This window comes from Hylobates moloch, unplaced genomic scaffold (assembly GCF_009828535.3).
Source record: "Hylobates moloch isolate HMO894 unplaced genomic scaffold, HMol_V3 SCAFFOLD_3, whole genome shotgun sequence".
NCBI lineage: Eukaryota > Metazoa > Chordata > Mammalia > Primates > Hylobatidae > Hylobates > Hylobates moloch.
Window position 1 is genome coordinate 132643796 of NW_026652278.1, and position 11978 is coordinate 132655773.

Below are 11978 nucleotides of genomic sequence, written 5' to 3' on the forward strand. Positions count from 1 at the left end.
AGGTAAGTCAAATGTACACATATTTCTATATTTTTTGATGTATATTGCCACATTGTACTGAGAGTGATAATACCAATTTTTTTATTCACACCAGTACTCTATCAGGCCATTTCCTCCTACCCCAAACCCTCGTGAACACAGGACCAAAAAAAAAAATTACAAGTATTAATATGTAAAAAGTTATATATTATTATGTTACTTTTTATTGCTTTGATAATTAATGGCAAATATTTGTCAATACCCTGCAGATTTCAACTTAGATACCCTTCTTTCACCTGGAAAGAGTTTCTAATGCCTGCATTCTGGGTTGGCCCCCTTTCATATCATGCCATAGAATTTTGTACTTTAAGTACCACTTGTAATCACCAATTTACTTCTCTTTCTGCTTCACTAGACTTACAGATCCATGAAGGCAGGGATCCTGCTGTCCTGCTCAGTACCAGCCAGTGACTGGCATATCATAGCTTCTGAACAAGTAGATGTAAGTCCTGGAAACCATAATTTTAAAATAATGAAATAATTTAATTATATCACCAGTGGTTAATATCTTTTTGCCCTTCTTAAAGAAAATATATTTCACTTGCCCGTTTGACCAGCAGAGCAGTGACCTTCTTTTTTTCGAATTTCTAGGCATTAGAAACAAATTTGTATATACTAGAATTCTGGAGAATGAATGAATGAATGAATGAATGGATGGATGAATGGAGGCTCTTTCCATTGTCTATTGTATTTATAGTCTCTGGTCAGCTGATGAGAATATACCCCCAACCTCTAGACTGAAAAGTTGATCAAAAACCCCCAGCAAAACAAAACAAAAACACAGGTAAAGAGGAAGCTCATAAATTATGTTTGTTTGATAACTCAAAGTGAATCACATTCTATTTTATAAATTAATTCAACTTCAGAGCTTTATCCATGACTGGGCTTCTAGCCAATTCTTGGCTTTCCAGGTTATCTAGACACTACTTGTGACCTGGCAGTGCTGTTCTAAATAAATAATGTGTTAGGGGATTTCTGTATTGTAAACTACAGATCTTGTTTCTGTTACACAATCTGTGAATTTCCAACTGAATTTCTATGAAAGTCTATTTCAAACCTCAAATGATTAACCACTTTATTAATATATATGTCTTTTTTTTCAGGTCAGACAGGTAATGTCCCCACATTGTAACTACGTTCAGAGGGTGGCACATCTCACACATGTATGTGAACACCCAATCATCATGCTCATGAACTACAAAAGGATCATATTACTAAATACTTCAAATTAATTTTTATGTACAAGAATGTTATTTGGTTGAGCTAATTTAATGAAATTTGTTAATATTTAACCATTAATAAACAGATAAAGAATGTTGGTCATTTTAATGTAACTATTGAGAAGGTGAAGAAGTGATTTTAGTAAAAGCCAGTTGGTAATGGGTTTTGATTATTTGGACATCTAAGTTCAATGAATGCAAACAAATTAGAAAGGGGGCAGATGAAGAAATTTAGGAAAAGACTCACAGTTATCTCTCTCTCTTTCTTTCTTTCTTTTTTTTTTTTTTTTTTTATTGAGACAGGGTCTCACTCTTTCACCCAGGCTGGTGTGCTACAGCATGATCTCAGCTCACTGGAACCTCTGCCTCCTGGGTTCAAGTGACTCTCCCACCTCAACTTCACCAGTAGCTGGGACTACACGCATGCGCCACCACGCCTGCTCAATTTTTGTATTTTTGGTAGAGATGGGGTTTTGCCATGTTGGCCAGGCTGGTCTTGAACTCCTGACCTCAAGTGATCTTCCTGCCTTGGCCTCCCAAAGTACTGGGATTACAGGTGTGAGCCAGTGTGCAAGGCCTCATAGTTATCTCTTAATTACTGGTAAGATGGTTCAAAAGGACTATCTGAAAACAATATAAATAATCTTTTCTTAAAATTATATTTTTAAACATAATGAAGTTATGTTGGGGATTGGGGTTGAATGCAAAGTACTAAAAACAAGACTTTGAAATACTTTTTAAAATAATGCTTTTTATTTATTTCTAGTTTCTACTCCTAATTATCAGACTAAGCAATGACAAGGTTGGTACCTAGAAGAGATATAAATTGCACAATTGCATGGTGGATGAATTGTTCTAAAGAGATGACTCTGTTCTCCTGGAAACCTATTTATTTTTCAATTAACAAAGAGTAAAAGGCCTTTTCTGACACTTCTGCTTAAGGGACAGGATAAAAAATATGCCACTTATGCTTGGTAGGTTTAATTAAATGTTTGATTTGAGCTTATAAGGAACTATGTGTTTTAGCCAGTTCGGATTGTAATAGATAATTAAAAACTCCATTAACAATTAAGTTGGTATTTTGATTTAAAAAAGTATATCTAGCAGCATAAAACCTCTCTGGTACCAAAGTTTTTGACTCTTCCTTGACATATTTCTTGTTTGGTGAATGTTTTAATCTCATCATCTCTTAGTGGTTTTCTGATTTTGTAGTTTATGACTTAAATAATGCTATTTAATCAGTGGGTCAGACTAATAAACCCAAGCTCACGCTCACTAAAATTTCAGCATAAACAGATTTGAATGAATATGTTATCTTGTCAGCATATTGCTTTTTTTTGTGCAATTGCCCATATAGTTATTGCTCATTTTATGTTGTAAGCTTTGGGAAGATGAGAAGCATGCTTGTGTAACTTGATCTAAATAGTTTTTTTTTTTTTTTAGCACATAAAGCCAAGTTGATTAAATAATGATGATAATAATAATAGTTTTAACCATAAGTAGTAAAAAATTATTGCACACACACTCTAAGCCTGGCATTGTCCTAAAAATCATATGTGCATGGTCTCTGTAAGATAGATAAAATCTCCATTTTATACATGAGTTAACCAAAGTTCTGGAAGGTTAAATGATTTGTTGAAGATTCAGTTATTAAATGCTAGAAATAAAAAGCAGCTTGCTTTACTCTAAAGATCATAATATTCTATTACATATGTTGTTATCAGTAGTTGAATGCCATTTACACCATTAGATATGTTGGGTTTTACTATATTCCTACCATGACAGCACAGTCATTCTCAAACTTTAATGTGAGCATCTAGTTAAAACACAGATTCTGATTCAGTAGGTCTGGGGTGGAGGCCTGAGATTGTGCATTTCTAACAAGTTCCCAGGTGATGTTGGTGATGCTGGTCCATAAGCCACCACATGAGGCGAGGCTCTTTCCAGTGATGCCCACACGACATAGGGAAACATGCTGATTAGATCTTCATTGGAAGCATTTAAAAGTTTTCAACTTACAAAGTTTCTTTTTAGTTGGAGAATCTGATATGACTTTCTCCACCACTTAAAATTAGTGCTGTAGAGAGCCATGGATTTTGATGGCACTGCCTGCTACATCCCTTATGTGTATGGGGATAGAAAAGGATCAGAAATGGCCGACCCAGCCGTTTCAGAACCTTGAACACTAGAACCCAATGTGAATCCTAGGTGATTCTGTTAATGCTATGGTATGGACAAGGCAGAGGGGAAAGGAAAATCAAAGCAAGGGAACTGACTTAGGAAAAGGAAAGAGGTGGGAGGAGGAAAATAACGAGAGACACTGGAGGAAAGTAGCCAATTACTTATGGTGGCAAATGACAGGATGACACAGAAGGTGGCCAGAAAGAGCCAAATTCTTATCACTACATAGCAAAATTTGAAGAAGCTTCTCATCCCAAAAATACCACTTTTCCCAGTTAGTTATGTGGACTCCTCAAATTACGGTTTTTATTCAGGGCAAACTTTAAGATAGTATAGTGTGTTATGGCCGGGCGCGGTGGCCCACGCATGTAATCCCAGCACTTTGGGAGGCTGAAGCGGGTGGATCACGAGGTCAGGAGATGGAGACCATCATGGCTAACACGGTGAAACCCCATCTCTACTAAAAATACAAAAAATTAGCTGGGCGTGGTGGTGGGTGCCTGTAGTCCTAGCTAATCGGGAGGCTGAGGCAGGAGAATGGCATGAACCCGGGAGGCGGAGCTTGCAGTGAGCAGAGATTGCACCACTGCACACTAGCCTGGGCGACAGAGCAAAACAATGTCTCAAAAAAAAAAAATAAGATAGTATAGTATGATAGTTAGCTTCTCTTACCCACTAGCAATTTCAAGGTGAATATTTTGAGCTGGGTAAAAAATAATCTTTCACCTTCACTTTAATCATCGTTGTAGCAATTCTAGAGCTATCTTGTCCTTATAATTTAGCTAATGAGTTTGTGTAATTGAAAACAGCAGGGTGGAATGGAGGTAGTCAAATTTCATTAGTGACTTTGTTACTGAGAAATATACGTGTGTGTATGCCTGCGTACACACACATATACATACATGCACTTCTTATATCAGTGGGCTGACAAAAAATGAAAGCTACTTTTTTGTCAGTTGTATATTAAACAGTTACAATCATTGCTTTTTAGAATTCCTTGTTTGAAAAGGCAATTAGGTGAAAATTCCTTGGCCAGGTTACAGAGGTAGATGGCAGATGGAAATATTATAGAAGTCACCAGGTAGCTTATGAAACACTAATGTCTTTATAAGTTTGTGAATGCCTTTCCAAACCCTTCAGTAAAATAAAACTTGTGGGAGGCCTTGGTAATAGAGATGGTGACAAGGGCCGAGTTTGGGTTAAGAATGCCTTTGGCTTAAACATAACAATGTAGACATGAACCCAGATTTTGATAGTTACCAGAGAGGCTGTCATTTCAAAATGCCAATAGAGACTGCCAACAGCAATTGCCGCAAGCTTCTTTGATCCAGGCCCTCTCAAATGATCTCCTAGTAATGTGCTGTCATGTGGAACAGCTGATGGAAACACTGAGCCCCGGTAAAACAATCAGGGAAGATTTCATGCAACCATATCTCTGACTGGAGTTTTCTAATTCTTACAATTTTTTTTCTCTCATCAGTTTCTTGTTGTGTATGGCTCCATCTGGATGGAATCTGTGGAATCTATCTCCAAGTTTCCATATTATTGATCTATTAATTTCTAGCTTTTAGTCAACAATCTATGCCACTGTCCTCCTTGAGAAATTACAAGTATGTGCTTTTTGTATTGGTAGTCTGCATGAGAAGTATAGAGAATTTTAGTCACAATTCTTTCACTACTGATCATTGCTGTGGCATTTATCTCCTTGTGATTTCTCTGCTAGATTTCTCCTGGTAGAGAAATCTAGCAGGAGAAATCTAGCAGGACTGATTCACACAAGATTGTTTGCAGCATTTATTGATGTTTACAGAGCCTTTGACTTTGTGGATTGTATACACAAGGTCTAAGTCTCACGAACTTCTAAACTCCTAATTGACACTGAGTTACTAATGCTTCTACATAACAGGATCTTTTTTTTTTTTTTTTTTGAGACAGGGTCTCACTACATTGCCCAAGCTGGAGTGCAATGCTGTGATCACAGCTCACTGTAGCCTTGACCTCCCTAGGTGTTCAGGTGATCCTCCCACCTTAACCTCCCAAGTAGCTGGGACTACAGGTGTGTGCCACCAGGCCCGGTTAATTTTTGTATTTTTTGTAGAGATGGAGTTTTGCCATGTTATCCAAGCTAGTCTCAATCTCCTGGGCTTAAGAAATTCTCCTGCCTCAGCTTCCCAAAGTGCTGGGATTACAGGCATGAGCCATCACACCTGCTCCAGAACTGCATCTTAATAGCATAGACTGAACCTCTCATGAATGGTCAGAGACAGACTCGGTACCTTTTTCTTCCAAATTTGATTCTAAACAGCTTCATGCTCCTTTGGAATCAAAACAATGCTTTACATTATTTTATTACTGGTAAGTAAAATTATATAAAATAAGAGATGTAAGCCAGTAAGTCTCCATTATAAAGAACTAAGTGCAAATTAGATCTTCATTAAAAATTCCTGATTTTTTCTCACTTCTTAAAAAATGAATCTTCCTGGATATTTTTCCTTTTTTTTTTTTTTTTTTTTGAGACACAGTTTCACTCTGTCACCCAGGCTGGAGTGCAGTGGTGCGATCTTGGCTTACTCCGGGGTTCAAGCGATTCTCGTGCATCAGCCTCTCTAGTAGCTGGGATTACTGGCGCCCACCACCATGCCTGGCTAATTTTTGAATTTTTAGTAGAGACAGGTTTTCTCCATGCTGGCCAGGCTGGGCGCGAACTCCTGACTTCAAGTCATGTGCCTGCCTAGGCCTCCCAAAGTGCTGGGATTATAGGTATGAGCCACTGTGCCCAGCCCCTGGATATTTTTCTATAATTTACCTTGTAGATATATATTTACTCAAAATAAATAACTGTGGAATCAGAAGAACCACACTTTTAATCCTTAATTGAAATAAAAGTGCAGAATCTTTCAAAATAAATATTATAATGCAAATACTGACAAGAAAAAAAAAAACCTTCTTTTAGTTTTAAAGCAGTATGTTTGGTATGGCACTCTAAATCCTCAAGTACCACAAAGGGACAAGTAATTTCCCTAAAAGCTTTACAACCTCCCAAACCAGTTTTGATCCATGCAGGGAACTGAAGGCCAGAACATTAGCTTGGCTTCCTCCATGAGCTCAGTTGTATCCCAGGCAAGGGAAACAGAGAAAGTATAAAACACAATCTCAGTCCCAAAGGACTTTCCAACTTTAGTGAGATGGCAAGATCAACTGCCACATAAAAGCTGTATATAACACAGGCCCCCTTTAGAAAAATGAATTTAAAAACTACAAATACGAAATTGGGGACAAGAGTAAATACTCACCATCAGAAGAAAAATTCTGATAAATTATTGGAAGCTCGGAGACTTGGGTGCCTTGCCTCTAGATATTTCTGCACAATGTACTAGAATTGCTTACATAGAAATGTGTCCTGAGTGCAGCTGGGCTTCCCCTCCTCATCTGGAACATTCCATGACAGAAATTCCCAGCCCTCACAGGAGTCTACGCAAGCGAGAAGCTCTGGAGTTTTGGCTTCACTAGCTTCCAAGGCATCTACCTCTTCATATACTTTCGTAATAGTCATTAAGAGAACTGTAAAAAACCAGCAGCATCAAGAAACCTGTTAAACATTAAAAAAAACATCATATTTGAAATTCTTTCTGAATTTATCTGTTTTAAACCTGGAGAGTGAGGATGTATAATTGTCTTAGTCTTTTTATGCTGCTATGGCAAAATATCACAGTCTGGATAATTTATAAACAGTAGAAATCTATCTCTCATGGTTCTGGAGGCTTAGAATTCCATGATTGAGGCGCTTGCAGAATTGATGTCTGGAGAGGGCTGTTCTCTGCTTCCAAGATGGCGCCTTGTTGCTGCATCCTCCAGAGGGGAGGAACACTGTTTCCTCACACGGTGGAGAAGGGATAGAAGGTTAAGAGAGCACTCCTTCAACCCTGAGCCTTTTCTTTTCTTTCTTTTTTTTTTTCTTTTTCGAGACGGAGTTCTTGTTGCCTAAGCTGGAATGTGATGGTGTGATCTCGGCTCACTGCAATCTCCGCCTTCTGGGTTCAAGAGATTCTTCTGCCTCAGCCTCCCAAGTAGCTGGGATTACAGGTGCACACCACCACATCTGGCTAATTTTTTGTATTTTTAGTAGAAACGGGGTTTCACCATGTTAGCCAGGTTGGTCTCAAAACTCCTGACCTCGGCCGGGCGCGGTGGCTCACGCTTGTAATCCCAGCACTTTGGGAGGCCGAGGCGGGCAGATCACAAGGTCAGGAGATCGAGACTATCATGGCTAACACGGTGAAACCCCGTCTCTACTAAAATTGCAAAAAATTAGCCGGGCGTGGTGGCGGGCGCCTGTAGTCCCAGCTACTTGGAGAGGCTGAGGCAGGAGAATGGCGTGAACCCGGGAGGCGAAGCTTGCAGTGAGCCGAGATTGCGCCACAGCACTCCAGCCTGGGAGACAGAGTGAGACTCCGTCTCAGAAAAAAAAAACAAAAAAAAAACAAAAAAAACTCCTGACCTCAGGTGATCTTCCCGCCTTGGTCCCCCAAACTGCTGGGATTACAGGCGTGAGCCACTGCGACAGGCCAACCCTGAGCCTTTTCACAAGGGTGCCAACCTCATTCATGAGGGCAGAGTCCCCTAATCACCTCTCAAAGGTAACACCTCTTGCTATTGTTACATTAGGGATTAAGTTTCAACATAAAATTTGGAGGGGACACAATCATTCAAACCACAGCAATAATGAAAAAGAGGTTGGACAATTTTTCTTCTTTTTAATATGCGTCACTTGAGTTTCCAGCACAGTAAGATGACTCAGAACAGGAATAGGGTTATGTGAATGTCGATTTCTGTAGCCCAAAGTGAGTACCTCCTTTTTAACATGAAAATCCCAATGAGGAATCTAGAAATGTAGCAGATCAGGCAAATTATGTGTTTCTTATTTTTATATAAAGTTGGATTCTACAAGTAGACTCCAAAAGATTCTACCTGTATTTTATTTCCCAAAGATTCTACATGTGAAATTCCTACATTTATTCATTCATCAGATATTTATTGAGCACCTTTTAAATGGCACACACCACTTTACCTGCTGAGACTGAGTCATGCATAAAATGGATAAAGTCACCTCTCACAAAGATACAATTAAAAATATCATGCGTCATGTGGCAAACGCCTAAAAGAAAAATAAGAGGACAAAGGATAACGGACTAGGGGACTAGGAGGGCCTCTCTTCAGGGTGCCAGTGAGAAGAAAGCACAAGCAGGAGTGGGAGAGCATTCCCATCAAAGGGATCAGAAAGTGCAAAGTCCCTGAGTCTGCGGCACACTTAATATGTTGAAGTAATGCAGGAAGGTCACTGTGGCTGGAGTAGAGAAAGAAAAGGGAAGAGGCAATGACGGTAGGAAAGTAGCTAGAGATAAGATTATGCAGGGCCTTGTAAATTAACAGTTAGGAATCCGTAAGAGTGACATGGTCTGACTTGGGCTTTGAGATGGCTGCTCTGACTGTTGTGTGACAAGCAAGAATAAGGAATCAGAGGCCAGTGAGGAGCCCATCACAAGGGCCAGGCAAGAGGCAGTGGGGCATGGACTAGTGCTCCGGTGACAGGGGTGTTAAGAATTGGTTGAATTCTGTGTTTTCTAACATAGTGTCTGGATCCCAGCTCCAAAGGGACTGACTGACAAATTTTCAAGGAGGTTAATTAAGGAACCCTACTGTTTACTACACCAATAGTTATCCAAGTACAGGGGCCAGCTGCATCAGAAGCTCCCATGGCCTTTGTTAAAAAAAAAAAAAAAAAAAAAAAAAAAGATTCCTGGGCCTTGTCACAGACCTACATAGAATCTCTGGCAAAGGAGGCCCAGGAATGTGAGGTTTTAACAAACTCCTTGTGTGGTTCTTAACACGGGATAAATTTTGACCCTGGTCCTTATGGAAGAGAGTGCTGAGCTCTTGCAAAGGTTTGTGTCTTGTTAGAGATTTCAAGTCCATACTTTAAATATCTTCAGGCTAGAATTGGGAATATATTGTGAATTTAACAGTGAGAATTACAAAAGCTCACTGTTTTTGCCTGAACTCTCAATATGAGATGTCTCCATCAAGCTGTCATATTTTAGCCTTATCAGGGGTTTTATGAAACTTTTTGTCATTTTACATTGATTTTCATACTCCTGAAACTTCTGAGCAAACTTGTCTTTTAGCCTTAGATTAGAGATTATAAATACTAATAATTGAACCTAGAATATTTTAAAGCTTCTATCTCTATGAGCCAAAAGTGTGAAGTGTGCTTAAGAGAAGACAAAGGGAGTTTGGCAGCCCTTTCTAAAGCTATTTTTGCTTTTTTATATATTAATAAGTGATATGCTCTCTCTTTAAAAACTATTAGTGAAGTAAAATAGATTTCTCTGGCTTCCAAAACAGAGAAAATGATACTTTGAGATGAGACAGTTAGAAATGAGGCATGAAACAATAGCTAATAGATTTTATTTTCTGTCTTGCTTTCTTTCCCTCTCCTACCTTTCTTTATTGCTTCATACTGAACTATCTTTAGATATAAGAGTGAATACTAAACTCCGTTCACTCTAAAATCCTTTACCATTGTATACACTTGCATTATAGTAAGAGTCTGAGCATCATTTTATATTCTATGTTTTTCCAGTATCATATACACAGTAAATGTATTATGTCAGTCCCTGAAATTACCTTTTTTTGTTTGTTTTGAGATAGGGTATCACTCTGCCGCCCAGGCTGGAGTGCATTGGTCCTCTCTAGGTTCACTGCAGCCCAACCTCCTGGGCTTAAGCAATCATCCCACCTCAGCTTCCTGAGTAGCTGGGACCACAGGTGTGCATCATCACACCCGGCCAATTTTTGTATTTTTTGTAGAGACGAGGTTTTGCCATGTTGCTCAGGCTGGTTTCAAACTCCTGAGCTCAAGCAGTCCACATGCCTCAGCTTCCCAAAGTGCTGGGATTACAGGCATGAGCTACTACGCCTGGCCTGAAATTACAATTCATAATGGCTTTATAGTAAAGCATTGTAATACTATGTTGTACTTCATATGACAATTTATTTACTGCTTGCCATTTGTACTTGAGTTTTTCCAGTTTTTCAGTATATAATAATGAAATATGACATGGCTCTAAGCATCTTTATGTAAATTACTTCATTGTCTTTGGGTCTATTTTTTTTCATGAAATATTACCAAATAAATAATTATTGAACTAAAACGTAATAAAGGATGTTTTTAAAATGGTAACCAGCTGCCAGACTGTTTCTCAGAAAGCTTGAACTGATATTCCATGCCATGGATAATATTTCATCACAGCAATACAAAGTTTAAGCACTCAAATTTTTTTTTTTTTTTTTGGCCAGTTTGATAGATGTAACTTACTCTATTATTTAAATCTTTTCATCTTCTCTGTGGTTAAAATAGAATACTTGTAAAATTGGGACATGAATTTAGGGCAGAATCAGAGTGACAGCTTTCCGACAGATGACCTCTCCCTCATTGGTGTTATTTTCCAGTTTCTTTGGCTCATTTTGCAGTGAACAACCTGACAGGGTGAAAGTTCCAGATACTCTGACAAGGTGATGGTTTTGAAGAGAAGTTTTGCTGCTGGGCAGAAGAGGGCACTGTTTGTTTGTACTGAGGCGGAACAAACCCTGACCTGTTTTAGAGAGCAACCACTGTCGGAGCCAGCCCTTCACACTTGTGGTCCTGTGACCACTGTGGTGGCGACCGCAGCTCCTTCCATGCATGACAAGTCCTGTTAAGCATTGACTTTGTTATTGTTCACTGAGGTCTATGAAGTTCCTGCCTCCTAGAAGACCAATGGAATCATTTACACTGCTGACACCGAGGAGTTAGCACCCAGGCAGTTGCCTACCACAAGAAGGAGGGCTGGTTTGCTCCAGGAGACGCCAGCCAGTCCGGACACCTGCAAGGCTCTGGGGAACCACAAGGTTAATTAGAATTTGATGAGCAGTGAAGGTCAGGAATTTAGAAAGGCTGGAACAGCAACCAGACTAGGATTGTAAGAACATTTTTGTTAAAATTAAGAAGTAATACCCAAGATTTTTAGGCCAACCACATTTCTGTATTTCTTGTTTTTTTGTTGTCATTGTTTATTTTTTCTAGTTAAAAAGTGACACATAGGAAATGTACAAATGCATTATTATTACAAAAGATTTAATCACACTATGAAGTGCTGAGCAGTCTGTATTCTCTCTCTGGCCTCTTCGTTCCACTCACACTCCCTTTCTCAAAGGCCACTGCTGTTAATAGTTTGATGACTTTGTTGTGGGCATTTACAGACACAGGTGCATACACTGTACACATATATCTTTTTTTCTCTCCAAGAGTGGGATCTTGCCATACATATTATCCTGAAACTAGTTTTTCCCCCCACTTAACCATAAATCTTGTCACTGTTAACATGAGTTCAAATTGGTCTTCTTTTGCATAACTATCTGTAATATGGATTATCATGAATTAAGTAACCATTATACTGATGAAACGTTAAGGTTTTCAATTTTCACTATTACAAATAATGC

The 11978-nt window shown here is 38.9% G+C and overlaps 1 non-coding gene across 1 annotated transcript; it reads right to left on the reverse strand.

The window, feature by feature from the left end:
* Positions 1–1141: 1141 nt before the first annotated feature.
* On the reverse strand, positions 1142–1246 carry LOC116466212 (small nucleolar RNA U13). Its single transcript, XR_004247448.1, has one exon. It is a non-coding gene; the product is annotated as a small nucleolar RNA U13 (small nucleolar RNA).
* Between the last annotated feature and the right edge of the window lie 10732 nt (positions 1247–11978).